At 48.7% G+C, this 14,876-nt stretch overlaps 1 protein-coding gene across 1 annotated transcript in view; it reads left to right on the forward strand.

Annotated features, from left to right (window-relative positions):
• LOC142259082 (uncharacterized) overlaps positions 1 to 14,876 on the forward strand; it is a 118,110-nt gene that overhangs the window by 68,700 nt on the left and 34,534 nt on the right. The window lies entirely within an intron of this gene.

Below are 14,876 nucleotides of genomic sequence, written 5' to 3' on the forward strand. Positions count from 1 at the left end.
GGCCCCTGCTGTGAGGTCGCCGGTCGTTGCTGAATGTCCTGCTTCATTTTTTGGACGTTGTTCTCCCGCTGTGAAGCACACATCGCTGTGTGTGACAGCGAGAGAGCGACGAACTGAAGCGAGCAGGGAGCCGGCTTCTGGCAGCCTGCGGTAAGCTGTAAGCACAGTATACATCGTACTATGAAGAAAAAGACATGGATCGCACATCCCAAAAATACAATGATCTAAAGCCGCTAGGCAAAAAATTAAATAGAACATGAGGTTCTTTTGTTACCATTCTGATCAGATTGTATTAAGCCCACTGCCACGTCACGGCAAACCTCTTGAGTGGGTCCCTAACCTGACCTTTTTGTGTGGCACCGTGCACTGACCACCGCCGCAGCGACAAAGCGCCAGCAGGGCGGGCGACCTGGTGCCTCACAGCACCCATGCTGCAAGGCAAAGCCCCCAAGGCTCCAGGCCGCGCCGCCCCACCGACACCACAACAGCAGCCACCACACAGCAGCAGCACACAGTGAGAGGAGCTGTGCACTCACCTCCCACTGGCTCCCATATGTGAACTGGGAGCAAAAAGAAGGCTGACCCCTCTTGCAGTCTCCTGCTGATTAAAATCACCTGTGCCAAATGGGGAGAGTGCAGATCCAAGCAAAAAAAAGAGGGGGATAGACTGATATAAATACCATACTATGAAGAAAAAGACATGGATCGCACATCCCAAAAATACAATGATCTAAAGCCGCTAGGCAAAAAATTAAATAGAACATGAGGTTCTTTTGTTACCATTACCATGTATTTTTGGGATGTGCGATCCATGTCTTTTTTTTTCTTCATAGTATGGTATTTATATCAGTCTATCCCCCTCTTTTTTTGCTTGGATCTGCACTCTCCCCATTTGGCACAGGTGATTTTAATCAGCAGGAGACTGCAAGAGGGGTCAGCCTTCTTTTTGCTCCCAGTTCACATTTGGGAGCCAGTGGGAGGTGAGTGCACAGCTCCTCTCACTGTGTGCTGGTGCTGTGTGGTGGCTGATGTTGTGGTGGTGTGGTGTCGGTGGGGTGGCGCGGCCTGGAGCCTTGGGGGCTTTGCCTTGCAGCATGGGTGCTGTGAGGCACCAGGTCGCCCGCCCTGCTGGCGCTTTGTCGCTGCGGCGGTGGTCAGTGCACGGTGCCGCACAAAAAGGTCAGGTTAGGGACCCACTCAAGAGGTTTGCCGTGACGTGGCAGTGGGCTTAATACAATCTGATCAGAATGGTAACAAAAGAACCTCATGTTCTATTTAATTTTTTGCCTAGCGGCTTTAGATCATTGTATTTTTGGGATGTGCGATCCATGTCTTTTTTTTTCTTCATAGTACAGTATACATCGGGTAACCAAGAAGCCCTTTCCTTGGTTACCCGAAATTTACCTTAGTTACTAGCGTCCGCCGCAATCACGCTGCCAGTGCCGGCTCCCTGCACACATAGCTGGAGTACACATCGGGTATCTAACCCGATGTGTACTCTGGCTAGGAGTGCAGGGAACTGGGAGTCGGCACTGGCAGCGTGAGAGCGGCGGACGTTAGTAACTAAGGTAAATATCGGGTAACCAAGAGAAGTGCTTTCCTTGGTTACCCGATATATACTAGTTCCGCTTCCATGTGTCGCTGCTGGCTGGGGCTGGTCACTGGTGAGATCTGCCTGTTTGACAGCTCACTAGCGACCATGTAACGACGCAGCAGCGATCCTGATAAGGTCAGATCGCTGGTCATGATCGCTGCTGCGTTGCTACGTGTGACACCACCCTAAAAGTAGCACATTATCTTTATGAAAAAAAAAACAATTCTTCATACGGAAATGTGAGCGGAAAAATAAAAGCGTAATTGCTCCCGGAATAAAAGTAGCAAAATAAGAAAGTACAAAAACAAATAATTTTCCAGTTTTTTGGTTAACAGGGCATTGGAATTAGGATTCGATGTATTCTTGTTTCTAACGGAAGAAGAGGGGCCCACACATGGCGTACAGGTCTGTGCACTCGCTGACGCACAAAATTTACCACCCATTTCTTGTATGAATGGAGCAAAATAGTGAAAGTTAACCCAATTACAAAATGTGCCCACGTTACAGTATATTTCCCTCCTAAACTTGAAGAATTATGTAAATAAAAAAGTTTAGATATTTTAAACTGGTTTCGGACTGTTCATAGACTTTACACGTGTGTACCATCTGACTCCTACTCTGCAGTGATGTTCTACAATGTCATTACATAGCAGTGCATAAACAAACATGTAGCAACGGAGAGGAAATCTCTACATAAGGCAGAGACTGTTTATTACTGCCTCTGCCTTCTCTGTCACTGTATCCACAGCTCTGCGGCGCAATGCAGCTGGAACAGCTGTCAGGGAACTGACAGCGACACAGATCTCTGTGTGAGAGCCCATCCACCATCAGTACTTGCCAACTGTAATTGTTTGGGATCTGGTAAGTGCGATTTTTGTTTTTTTTGGGGGGATTTGGTTTCTTTTGGGGGTGTCTGCTTTCTTTCATACGAGTACTGCCGTATTCTTTAACTTTTTTAGCTGCTTGGACACTTTTCTATGGAATCGCAAGTATGGCTTATTTTTGGAGCAGGGTCCTGTGGTGAGCCCAGCGCTGGATCCCCTGCAGTTCGCCTACCAGCCCGGCATCGGGGTGGAGGACGCTGTCATCTACCTGCAGCACCGATGTCTCTCTCACCTAGAGCAAGCAGGAAACACTGTGAGGGTCATGTTCTTTGACTTTTCCAGTACTTTCAACACTATCCGGCCTGCTCTGCTGAGAGGGAAGCTGGAGGGAGCCAGAGTGGACAAACAGCTGACAGCATGGACGATCGACTACCTCACCAACAGACCACAGCATGAAGCTTCACGACTGTGTGTCTTATGTGGTAGTTTGCAGCACAGGGGCACCACAGGGCACGGTCCTCTCACTCTTTCTGTTCAGTTTGTACATGTCAGACTTCAGGTATAACTCGGACCACTGCCACTTTCATAAGTTCTCTCGGATGAGACGGCCATCATTGGATGCGTATCAGACGGGAATGACTAGGAATACAGGGGTGTCATCTGTGACTTTGTTGGCTGGTGTGAGACCAACGCTCTTCAAGTAAATGCCAGCAAGACGAAGGAGATGGTCATAGACCTTAGGAGGAAGTCACCCCCTACAGCACCGGTGAACATCAAGGGAAAAGTTGTTGAGACAGTAGACTCTTGCAAGTACCTGAGTGTTCACCTCAACAATAAGATGGACTGGACTACGAACACAGACGTCCTGTATAAGAAGGGCCAGAGTCGACTCCACCTACTGAGGAGGCTGAGGTCCCTCGGTGTCTGCAGAACTCTGTTATAGACATTCTACGACACGGTGGTAGCATCTGCCCTTTTTTATGGAGTGGTCTGCTGGGGGGGCTGGATGTACTGAAAGGGACAGGAACAGGATTGACAAATTGATACGGAGGTCGAGCTCTGTGCTGGGATGTCCTCTGGAGCCTGTGGTTGTGGTGGGTGAGAGGAGAATGTTAGCAAACCTGACAGCCATCATGAAAAACCCCCTCCACCCTCTGCATGAAACCGTGGGGGGCCTGAGCAGCTCCTTCAGTCAGAGACTAAGGGGTGCTTTACACACAGCGAGATCGCTGCTGAGTCACGTTTTTTGTGACGCACCAGTAACCTCATTAGCGATCTCGCTGTGTGTGACACTGAGCAGCGATCTGGCCCCTGCTGTGAGATCGCTGCTCGTTACACACAGCCCTGGTTCGTTTTTTTATTGTTGCTCTCCCGCTGATAAGCACACATCGCTGTGTGTGACAGCAATAGAGCAACAATCCTGAATGTGCAGGGAGCAGGAACCGGCGTCTGACAGCCTGCGGAAAGCTGTAACCAAGGTAAACATCGGGTAACCAAGGTGGTTACCCGATATTTACCTTCGTTACCAGCCTCCGCCGCTCTCACGCTGCCAGCGCTGGCTCCTGCTCTCTGAACATGTAGCTGCAGTACACATCGTGTAATTAACCCGATGTGTACTGTAGCTAGGAGAGCAGGGAGCCAGCGCTCAGTGTGCACGGCTCCCTGCTCTCTGCACATGTTGCAGCACAGCGACGTGTGTCGTTATGATCACTGCTTTGGCTGCTGTGTTTGACAGCTAAGCAGCGATCATAACAGCGACTTACAAGGTCGCTGTTACGTCACAGAAAATGGTGACGTAACAGCGACGTCGTTGTCGCTGTCGCTTAGTGTGAACCCAGCTTTAAACATCCTCGCTGCAGGACGGAGGGCTTCCGTAGGTCCTTCATTCCAACTGCAGTTAGACTGTATAAACACATCATGATGTTATCATTCAATTAGATAATTCACCTACACTGCCATCACTAATATGCACCTTCATATACATATATTTATTTGCTGTATTAGGTATATGTACAGTACAGACCAAAAGTTTGGACACACCTTCTCATCTCTAGAACAACTGTTAAGAGGAGACTTTGTGTAGCAGGCCTTCATGGTAATATAGCTGCTAGGAAACCACTGCTAAGGACAGGCAACAAGCAGAAGAGACTTGTTTGGGCTAAAGGACACAAGGAATGGACATTAGACCGGTGGAAATCTGTGCTTTGGTCTGATGAGTCCAAATTTGAGATCTTTGGATCCAACCACCGTGTCTTTGTAGAAAAGGTGAACGGATGGACTCTACATGGCTGGTTCCCAACATGAAGCATGGAGGAGGAGGTGTGATGGTGTGGGGGTGCTTTGCTGGTGACACTGTTGGGGATTTATTTAAAATTGAAGGCATACAGAACCAGCATGACTACCCCAGCATTTTGCAGCGGCATGCTATTCCATCCGGTTTGCACTTAGTTGGACCATCAGTTATTTTTCAACAGGACAATGACCCCAAACACACCTCCAGGCTGTGTAAGGGCTATTTGACTAAGAAGGAGAGTGATGGGGTGCTACGCCAGATGACCTAGTCTCCACAGTCACCAGACCTGAACCCAATCGAGATGGTTTGGGGTGAGCTGGACCGCAGAGTGAAAGCAAAAGGGCCAACAAGTGCTAAGCATCTCTGGGAACTCCTTCAAGACTGTTGGAAAACCATTTCCAGTGACTTCCTCTTGAAGCTCATCAAGAGAATGCCAAGAGTGTGCAAAGTAGTAATCAAAGCAAAAGGTGGCTACTTTGAAGAACCTAGAATATAAGACATATTTTCAGTTGTTTCACACTTTTTTAAGTATTTCATTCCACATGTGTTAATTCATAGTTTTGATGCCTTCAATGTGAATCTACAATTTTTAGAGTCATGAAAATAAAGAAAACTCTCTGAATGAGAAGGTGTGTCCAAACTTTTGGTCTGTACTGTACACTGTTATATATCACGTGTATAGTGTTTTAAATCTTTCTTTCTTTATTCTATCCCACCCTCTCCTGTATTGAGCTGCAGTAATGTGCAAATTTCCCCACTGTGGGATCAATAAAGTTTATCTTATCTTATTTTATATATTAAGTATAGTCAAAAAAGCTCCAAAAATCCTACTGGGGCTTATTTTCACGGTTTCCAGGAAACAGAATAGAAAGATCTGATGGTGCTTCCTCCCCCATACTCAGAGGATATGGTCACTGCTGAGTCATTATATCAGCCCCAGTTACAGGGGAAGTAAAATAAAAATACCGAACTAATTCCCCCCCCCCCCCCCCCCCCGAATATGTGAAATATAGGAAAATAGCACTGTTAATCCAAATCTCTGTTATTATCAGGTAAAAAACAGCCATATTTACAAAATAATAAGTGTTACAAAATAGCTAAGAAATATTTACACGTGGTCATAAACATATAATATGACAGTGTTCGGCTTTCAGTCATAGGGATGGCCCCGATAAGGTTTTAGTCATTGCTCAGTATACAGTGACCAGTGGTTGTATACGCTCTCAGCACTGACTGACAGCAGGTTCTAATGCTGAGCGGCTGTCAGTCACTGCGGGGGAAGGGGATATGTGGTAATAACAGACATTTCCCTTATTTTCCCACCAGTATCGCTCGACATCAGCAATAAAAACTCGAGGCTGAAGTTGGTTTCTTATCTGGATGGGTTTTTTTACAGGTTAAACAACAAACACCAAAAAATAACTAATAAAGTACAATACAGTGCAGAGTTATTAACCCTTTCCATAACACCCTGCGTTTGATGCCGATTTTTGTACCAGTTTTATCATTGTTGTTGCTGCTTTTCAGTGTATTCACATCCGGCTCCGCACAGCACTGGACGAGATAGGTTTTAATCTACAAAAATAAAAACAGTAAAAAAGACCCCAAAAAAACCCAGAAAAAAATAAGAAACCGACTTCAGCCTCGTCATAAAAACAAACAAAAGACGACGACAGAAACATGAAAATGAAGGAAAGCGAAATACTAGAGACCCTGCACCTGCCTCCACCTGCAGAGCCGCACACTAGATATATAATACCCTGCACCTACCTCCACCTGCAGAGCCGCACACTAGATATATAATACCCTGCACCTACCGCCACCTGCAGAGCCGCACACTAGATATATAATACCCTGCACCTACCTCCTCCTGCAGAGCCGCACACTAGATATATAATACCCTGCACCTACCTCCACCTGCAGAGCCGCACACTAGATATATAATACCCTGCACCTACCGCCACCTGCAGAGCCGCACACTAGATATATAATACCCTGCACCTACCTCCTCCTGCAGAGCCGCACACTAGATATATAATACCCTGCACCTACCTCCACCTGCAGAGCCGCACACTAGATATATAATACCCTGCACCTACCTCCACCTGCAGAGCCGCACACTAGATATATAATACCCTGCACCTACCTCCACCTGCAGAGCCGCACACTAGATATATAATACCCTGCACCTACCTCCACCTGCAGAGCCGCACACTAGATATATAATACCCTGCACCTACCTCCACCTGCAGAGCCGCACACTAGATATATAATACCCTGCACCTACCTCCACCTGCAGAGCCGCACACTAGATATATAATACCCTGCACCTACCTCCACCTGCAGAGCCGCACACTAGATATATAATACCCTGCACCTACCTCCACCTGCAGAGCCGCACACTAGATATATAATACCCTGCACCTACCTCCACCTGCAGAGCCGCACACTAGATATATAATACCCTGCACCTACCTCCTCCTGCAGAGCCGCACACTAGATATATAATACCCTGCACCTACCTCCACCTGCAGAGCCGCACACTAGATATATAATACCCTGCACCTACCTCCACCTGCAGAGCCGCACACTAGATATATAATACCCTGCACCTACCTCCACCTGCAGAGCCGCACACTAGATATATAATACCCTGCACCTACCTCCACCTGCAGAGCCGCACACTAGATATATAATACCCTGCACCTACCTCCTCCTGCAGAGCCGCACACTAGATATATAATACCCTGCACCTACCTCCACCTGCAGAGCCGCACACTAGATATATAATACCCTGCACCTACCTCCACCTGCAGAGCCGCACACTAGATATATAATACCCTGCACCTACCTCCACCTGCAGAGCCGCACACTAGATATATAATACCCTGCACCTACCTCCACCTGCAGAGCCGCACACTAGATATATAATACCCTGCACCTACCTCCACCTGCAGAGCCGCACACTAGATATATAATACCCTGCACCTACCTCCACCTGCAGAGCCGCACACTAGATATATAATACCCTGCACCTACCTCCACCTGCAGAGCCGCACACTAGATATATAATACCCTGCACCTACCTCCTCCTGCAGAGCCGCACACTAGATATATAATACCCTGCCCCTACCTCCACCTGCAGAGCCGCACACTAGATATATAATACCCTGCACCTACCTCCACCTGCAGAGCCGCACACTAGATATATAATACCCTGCACCTACCGCCACCTGCAGAGCCGCACACTAGATATATAATACCCTGCACCTACCTCCTCCTGCAGAGCCGCACACTAGATATATAATACCCTGCACCTACCTCCACCTGCAGAGCCGCACACTAGATATATAATACCCTGCACCTACCTCCACCTGCAGAGCCGCACACTAGATATATAATACCCTGCACCTACCTCCACCTGCAGAGCCGCACACTAGATATATAATACCCTGCACCTACCTCCACCTGCAGAGCCGCACACTAGATATATAATACCCTGCACCTACCTCCACCTGCAGAGCCGCACACTAGATATATAATACCCTGCACCTACCTCCACCTGCAGAGCCGCACACTAGATATATAATACCCTGCACCTACCTCCTCCTGCAGAGCCGCACACTAGATATATAATACCCTGCACCTACCTCCACCTGCAGAGCCGCACACTAGATATATAATACCCTGCACCTACCTCCACCTGCAGAGCCGCACACTAGATATATAATACCCTGCACCTACCTCCACCTGCAGAGCCGCACACTAGATATATAATACCCTGCACCTACCTCCACCTGCAGAGCCGCACACTAGATATATAATACCCTGCACCTACCTCCACCTGCAGAGCCGCACACTAGATATATAATAACCTGCACCTACCTCCACCTGCAGAGCCGCACACTAGATATATAATACCCTGCACCTACCTCCACCTGCAGAGCCGCACACTAGATATATAATACCCTGCACCTACCTCCACCTGCAGAGCCGCACACTAGATATATAATACCCTGCACCTACCTCCACCTGCAGAGCCGCACACTAGATATATAATACCCTGCACCTACCTCCACCTGCAGAGCCGCACACTAGATATATAATACCCTGCACCTACCTCCACCTGCAGAGCCGCACACTAGATATATAATACCCTGCACCTACCTCCACCTGCAGAGCCGCACACTAGATATATAATACCCTGCACCTACCTCCTCCTGCAGAGCCGCACACTAGATATATAATACCCTGCACCTACCTCCACCTGCAGAGCCGCACACTAGATATATAATACCCTGCACCTACCTCCACCTGCAGAGCCGCACACTAGATATATAATACCCTGCACCTACCTCCACCTGCAGAGCCGCACACTAGATATATAATACCCTGCACCTACCTCCACCTGCAGAGCCGCACACTAGATATATAATACCCTGCACCTACCTCCACCTGCAGAGCCGCACACTAGATATATAATACCCTGCACCTACCTCCACCTGCAGAGCCGCACACTAGATATATAATACCCTGCACCTACCTCCACCTGCAGAGCCGCACACTAGATATATAATACCCTGCACCTACCTCCACCTGCAGAGCCGCACACAGATATATAATACCCTGCACCTACCTCCACCTGCAGAGCCGCACACTAGATATATAATACCCTGCACCTACCTCCACCTGCAGAGCCGCACACTAGATATATAATACCCTGCACCTACCTCCACCTGCAGAGCCGCACACTAGATATATAATACCCTGCACCTACCTCCACCTGCAGAGCCGCACACTAGATATATAATACCCTGCACCTACCTCCACCTGCAGAGCCGCACACTAGATATATAATACCCTGCACCTACCTCCACCTGCAGAGCCGCACACTAGATATATAATACCCTGCACCTACCTCCACCTGCAGAGCCGCACACTAGATATATAATACCCTGCACCTACCTCCACCTGCAGAGCCGCACACTAGATATATAATACCCTGCACCTACCTCCACCTGCAGAGCCGCACACTAGATATATAATACCCTGCACCTACCTCCTCCTGCAGAGCCGCACACTAGATATATAATACCCTGCACCTACCTCCACCTGCAGAGCCGCACACTAGATATATAATACCCTGCACCTACCTCCACCTGCAGAGCCGCACACTAGATATATAATACCCTGCACCTACCTCCACCTGCAGAGCCGCACACTAGATATATAATACCCTGCACCTACCTCCACCTGCAGAGCCGCACACTAGATATATAATACCCTGCACCTACCTCCACCTGCAGAGCCGCACACTAGATATATAATACCCTGCACCTACCTCCACCTGCAGAGCCGCACACTAGATATATAATACCCTGCACCTACCTCCACCTGCAGAGCCGCACACTAGATATATAATACCCTGCACCTACCTCCACCTGCAGAGCCGCACACTAGATATATAATACCCTGCACCTACCTCCACCTGCAGAGCCGCACACTAGATATATAATACCCTGCACCTACCTCCTCCTGCAGAGCCGCACACTAGATATATAATACCCTGCACCTACCTCCACCTGCAGAGCCGCACACTAGATATATAATACCCTGCACCTACCTCCACCTGCAGAGCCGCACACTAGATATATAATACCCTGCACCTACCTCCACCTGCAGAGCCGCACACTAGATATATAATACCCTGCACCTACCTCCACCTGCAGAGCCGCACACTAGATATATAATACCCTGCACCTACCTCCACCTGCAGAGCCGCACACTAGATATATAATACCCTGCACCTACCTCCACCTGCAGAGCCGCACACTAGATATATAATACCCTGCACCTACCTCCACCTGCAGAGCCGCACACTAGATATATAATACCCTGCACCTACCTCCTCCTGCAGAGCCGCACACTAGATATATAATACCCTGCACCTACCTCCACCTGCAGAGCCGCACACTAGATATATAATACCCTGCACCTACCTCCACCTGCAGAGCCGCACACTAGATATATAATACCCTGCACCTACCTCCACCTGCAGAGCCGCACACTAGATATATAATACCCTGCACCTACCTCCACCTGCAGAGCCGCACACTAGATATATAATACCCTGCACCTACCTCCACCTGCAGAGCCGCACACTAGATATATAATACCCTGCACCTACCTCCACCTGCAGAGCCGCACACTAGATATATAATACCCTGCACCTACCTCCACCTGCAGAGCCGCACACTAGATATATAATACCCTGCACCTACCTCCACCTGCAGAGCCGCACACTAGATATATAATACCCTGCACCTACCTCCACCTGCAGAGCCGCACACTAGATATATAATACCCTGCACCTACCTCCACCTGCAGAGCCGCACACTAGATATATAATACCCTGCACCTACCTCCACCTGCAGAGCCGCACACTAGATATATAATACCCTGCACCTACCTCCACCTGCAGAGCCGCACACTAGATATATAATACCCTGCACCTACCTCCACCTGCAGAGCCGCACACTAGATATATAATACCCTGCACCTACCTCCACCTGCAGAGCCGCACACTAGATATATAATACCCTGCACCTACCTCCACCTGCAGAGCCGCACACTAGATATATAATACCCTGCACCTACCTCCACCTGCAGAGCCGCACACTAGATATATAATACCCTGCACCTACCTCCACCTGCAGAGCCGCACACTAGATATATAATACCCTGCACCTACCTCCACCTGCAGAGCCGCACACTAGATATATAATACCCTGCACCTACCTCCACCTGCAGAGCCGCACACTAGATATATAATACCCTGCACCTACCTCCACCTGCAGAGCCGCACACTAGATATATAATACCCTGCACCTACCTCCACCTGCAGAGCCGCACACTAGATATATAATACCCTGCACCTACCTCCTCCTGCAGAGCCGCACACTAGATATATAATACCCTGCACCTACCTCCTCCTGCAGAGCCGCACACTAGATATATAATAACCTGCACCTACCTCCACCTGCACAGCCGCACACTAGATATATAATACCCTGCACCTACCTCCACCTGCAGAGCCGCACACTAGATATATAATACCCTGCACCTACCTCCTCCTGCAGAGCCGCACACTAGATATATAATACCCTGCACCTACCTCCACCTGCAGAGCCGCACACTAGATATATAATACCCTGCACCTACCTCCACCTGTAGAGCCGCACACTAGATATATAATACCCTGCACCTACCTCCTCCTGCAGAGCCGCACACTAGATATATAATAACCTGCACCTACCTCCACCTGCAGAGCCGCACACTAGATATATAATACCCTGCACCTACCTCCACCTGCAGAGCCGCACACTAGATATATAATACCCTGCACCTACCTCCACCTGCAGAGCCGCACACTAGATATATAATACCCTGCACCTACCTCCACCTGCAGAGCCGCACACTAGATATATAATACCCTGCACCTACCTCCACCTGCAGAGCCGCACACTAGATATATAATACCCTGCACCTACCTCCACCTGCAGAGCCGCACACTAGATATATAATACCCTGCACCTACCTCCACCTGCAGAGCCGCACACTAGATATATAATACCCTGCACCTACCTCCACCTGCAGAGCCGCACACTAGATATATAATACCCTGCACCTACCTCCACCTGCAGAGCCGCACACTAGATATATAATACCCTGCACCTACCTCCACCTGCAGAGCCGCACACTAGATATATAATACCCTGCACCTACCTCCACCTGCAGAGCCGCACACTAGATATATAATACCCTGCACCTACCTCCACCTGCAGAGCCGCACACTAGATATATGGCTGCTCTGTGCTTACAGGGCCTGTGATGATGTCACATGGAGGGGAGGAGTCAGGGGTCACATGATCAGCTCCTCAGTGTATGCATGCAGGGCTCTGCTGTGCTGGGTGTCAGGGTATGTGCGCACGTTGCTTTTTACCTGCTTTTTTGCTGCTTTTTCTTCTGCGCTGTTTAATGCCAAAATGGATGTGTTCTTCTATTCAAGCAAAGTCTATGGGAATTTGGGTTTCTTGTGCACACTATGTTGTTCAAAATGCTGCCTTTTTGTGGCAGAACTTTGGTCAAAAACTCAGCTTTGCAGTGCAAAACCCAAATGGCAAAAACAATTGACATGTTGCTTCTTTGAAAAGCTGAGTTTTTGACCAAAGTTCTGCCACAAAAAGGCAGCATTTTGAACAACATAGTGTGCACAAGAAACCCAAATTCCCATAGACTTTGCTTGAATAGAAGAACACATCCATTTTGGCATTAAACAGCGCAGAAGAAAAAGCAGCAAAAAAGCAGGTAAAAAGCAACGTGCGCACATACCCTCATGGTGCTGGGTGAGGGGAGGTTATGTCAGGGGGTAAGGGTATGTGCACACGTTGCTTTTTTTTTCAGCGCGGAAAAAAACGCACCCTCTGGCAGAGGGGAGAATTGTAAACAATGCTTTTTTGAGAAAAAGGCATCGAAAACGCATGCGTTTTTCATGCGTTTTTCATGCGTTTTTCATGCTTTTTTCATGCGTTTTTCATGCGTTTTTTTAGGTGCGTTTTTTAAGACTTGTCAGTGTTAATAAAGTTGGTTGAACACAGACCTTTGGAAAAAAAAACCTGTGATGTCATTTCCTTCTCCACATTCTGTTTGGATAAATGGGAGGGCTTGGAATGGAAGGAGCACCATGTCACATTAGCAGAGCCCCTTGGGTACCTATACGTCAGAAAACCCCCACAAGTGACCCCATTTTGGAATCTGCACCCCTCAAGGATTTTATTCAGGAGTATATTAAGCATTTTGAATCCACAGCTACTTCCCCCAAAATGTTGCTGTAGCAACAATATTCTCACTTTTAGGCCCGTTTCACACGTCAGTGAAAAACAGTGACGTTTTTCACTGGCGTGTAAAACATGCACATGTCCCTCCGTGTGCCGTGAATCACGGCACACATGGGTTGTCTAAGTGCAATCCGGGCTCCGTTCTCCGTGGCCCGTGATTGCACTTAGAGATTAACTCACCTGTGCCCGCTCCCGCTCTCCATGGTGCTGATCGCTCACGCGGTGCAGCATCCGGCTGGCGCTGACCCCCGCAGCAGCTGCTTCCGGGTCGGCTGTGTCGCACATCATGAATATGCGCGACAATAATGAGCCAGCTCAGAAGCAGCAGGCTGCACGGGCTGCAGAGGACATCACTGGACGCCGGGTGAGTAAAAATGATTTTTATTTTAAAAGCACTTTTTTTCTGGCACGTGTTTCACGGACCACACCACTGCGTGGTCCGTGGGACATCAGTGATGCCAGAAAAAAATGGACATGTCTCCGTGCAGCTATCACGCACACGCGGGTACGCCGCACGGAGACACGTGCAGTGAAAAATCACTGATGTGTGAGCAGACCCATTCATTATAATGGGCCTGCGTATGTCAGTGATTCTGGTTTAAAAAAAAGCACAAACGTCCCAGAATCACTGACGTGTGAAACAGGCCTAAGGCTATGTGGCCATGATCCAGCGACACGGCGTCCAGTACACAGTGTCAGCCTCCTGCAGAGATGTGAGTGTTGTCCACGGGAGAACGCAGCTGGCCATGCCCACGATTTGGGTTCAGGCTGCTGTGGAGCTCTATGCTACCTGCAGAGAACACTCATCTACGCAGCATAAATTGACATGCTGAGGCTCGGGAAGCCACGCCACCGGTCAGTTTATGCTGCGGAGAAAAGAAGCACAGTGGGCATGAGATTTCTAAAAATCCTTCCACTGTGCTTCTACTGCACAACGCAGCGTCATGGACGCAGGGAAAACAATCTGCGCCCAAAACGCTGCAAACCCCGACTGTGGGCATCCAGCCTAAAAAGCGTCAATGGAGGTCAAATATATATACAACGTCCCACCCCCCCCTGCATATTCTAAGCTGGCACCTTTAGTACCTTTCATGTGGCACTAAAGGGTGCCTAGCCTAGTTTTATCACAAAAACCAAAAAAAAAAAATGGCGTGGGGTCCCCCCTATTTTTGATAGCCAGTCAGGGTAAAGCAGACAGCTGTTGCCTGCAAACCACAGCTGGCAGCTTCATCTTGTCTGGTGATCAATTTGGAGGGCTCCCCAGGTTT

This window comes from Anomaloglossus baeobatrachus (genome assembly GCF_048569485.1).
Source record: "Anomaloglossus baeobatrachus isolate aAnoBae1 chromosome 5 unlocalized genomic scaffold, aAnoBae1.hap1 SUPER_5_unloc_25, whole genome shotgun sequence".
In the NCBI taxonomy this organism is placed as follows: Eukaryota; Metazoa; Chordata; class Amphibia; order Anura; family Aromobatidae; genus Anomaloglossus; species Anomaloglossus baeobatrachus.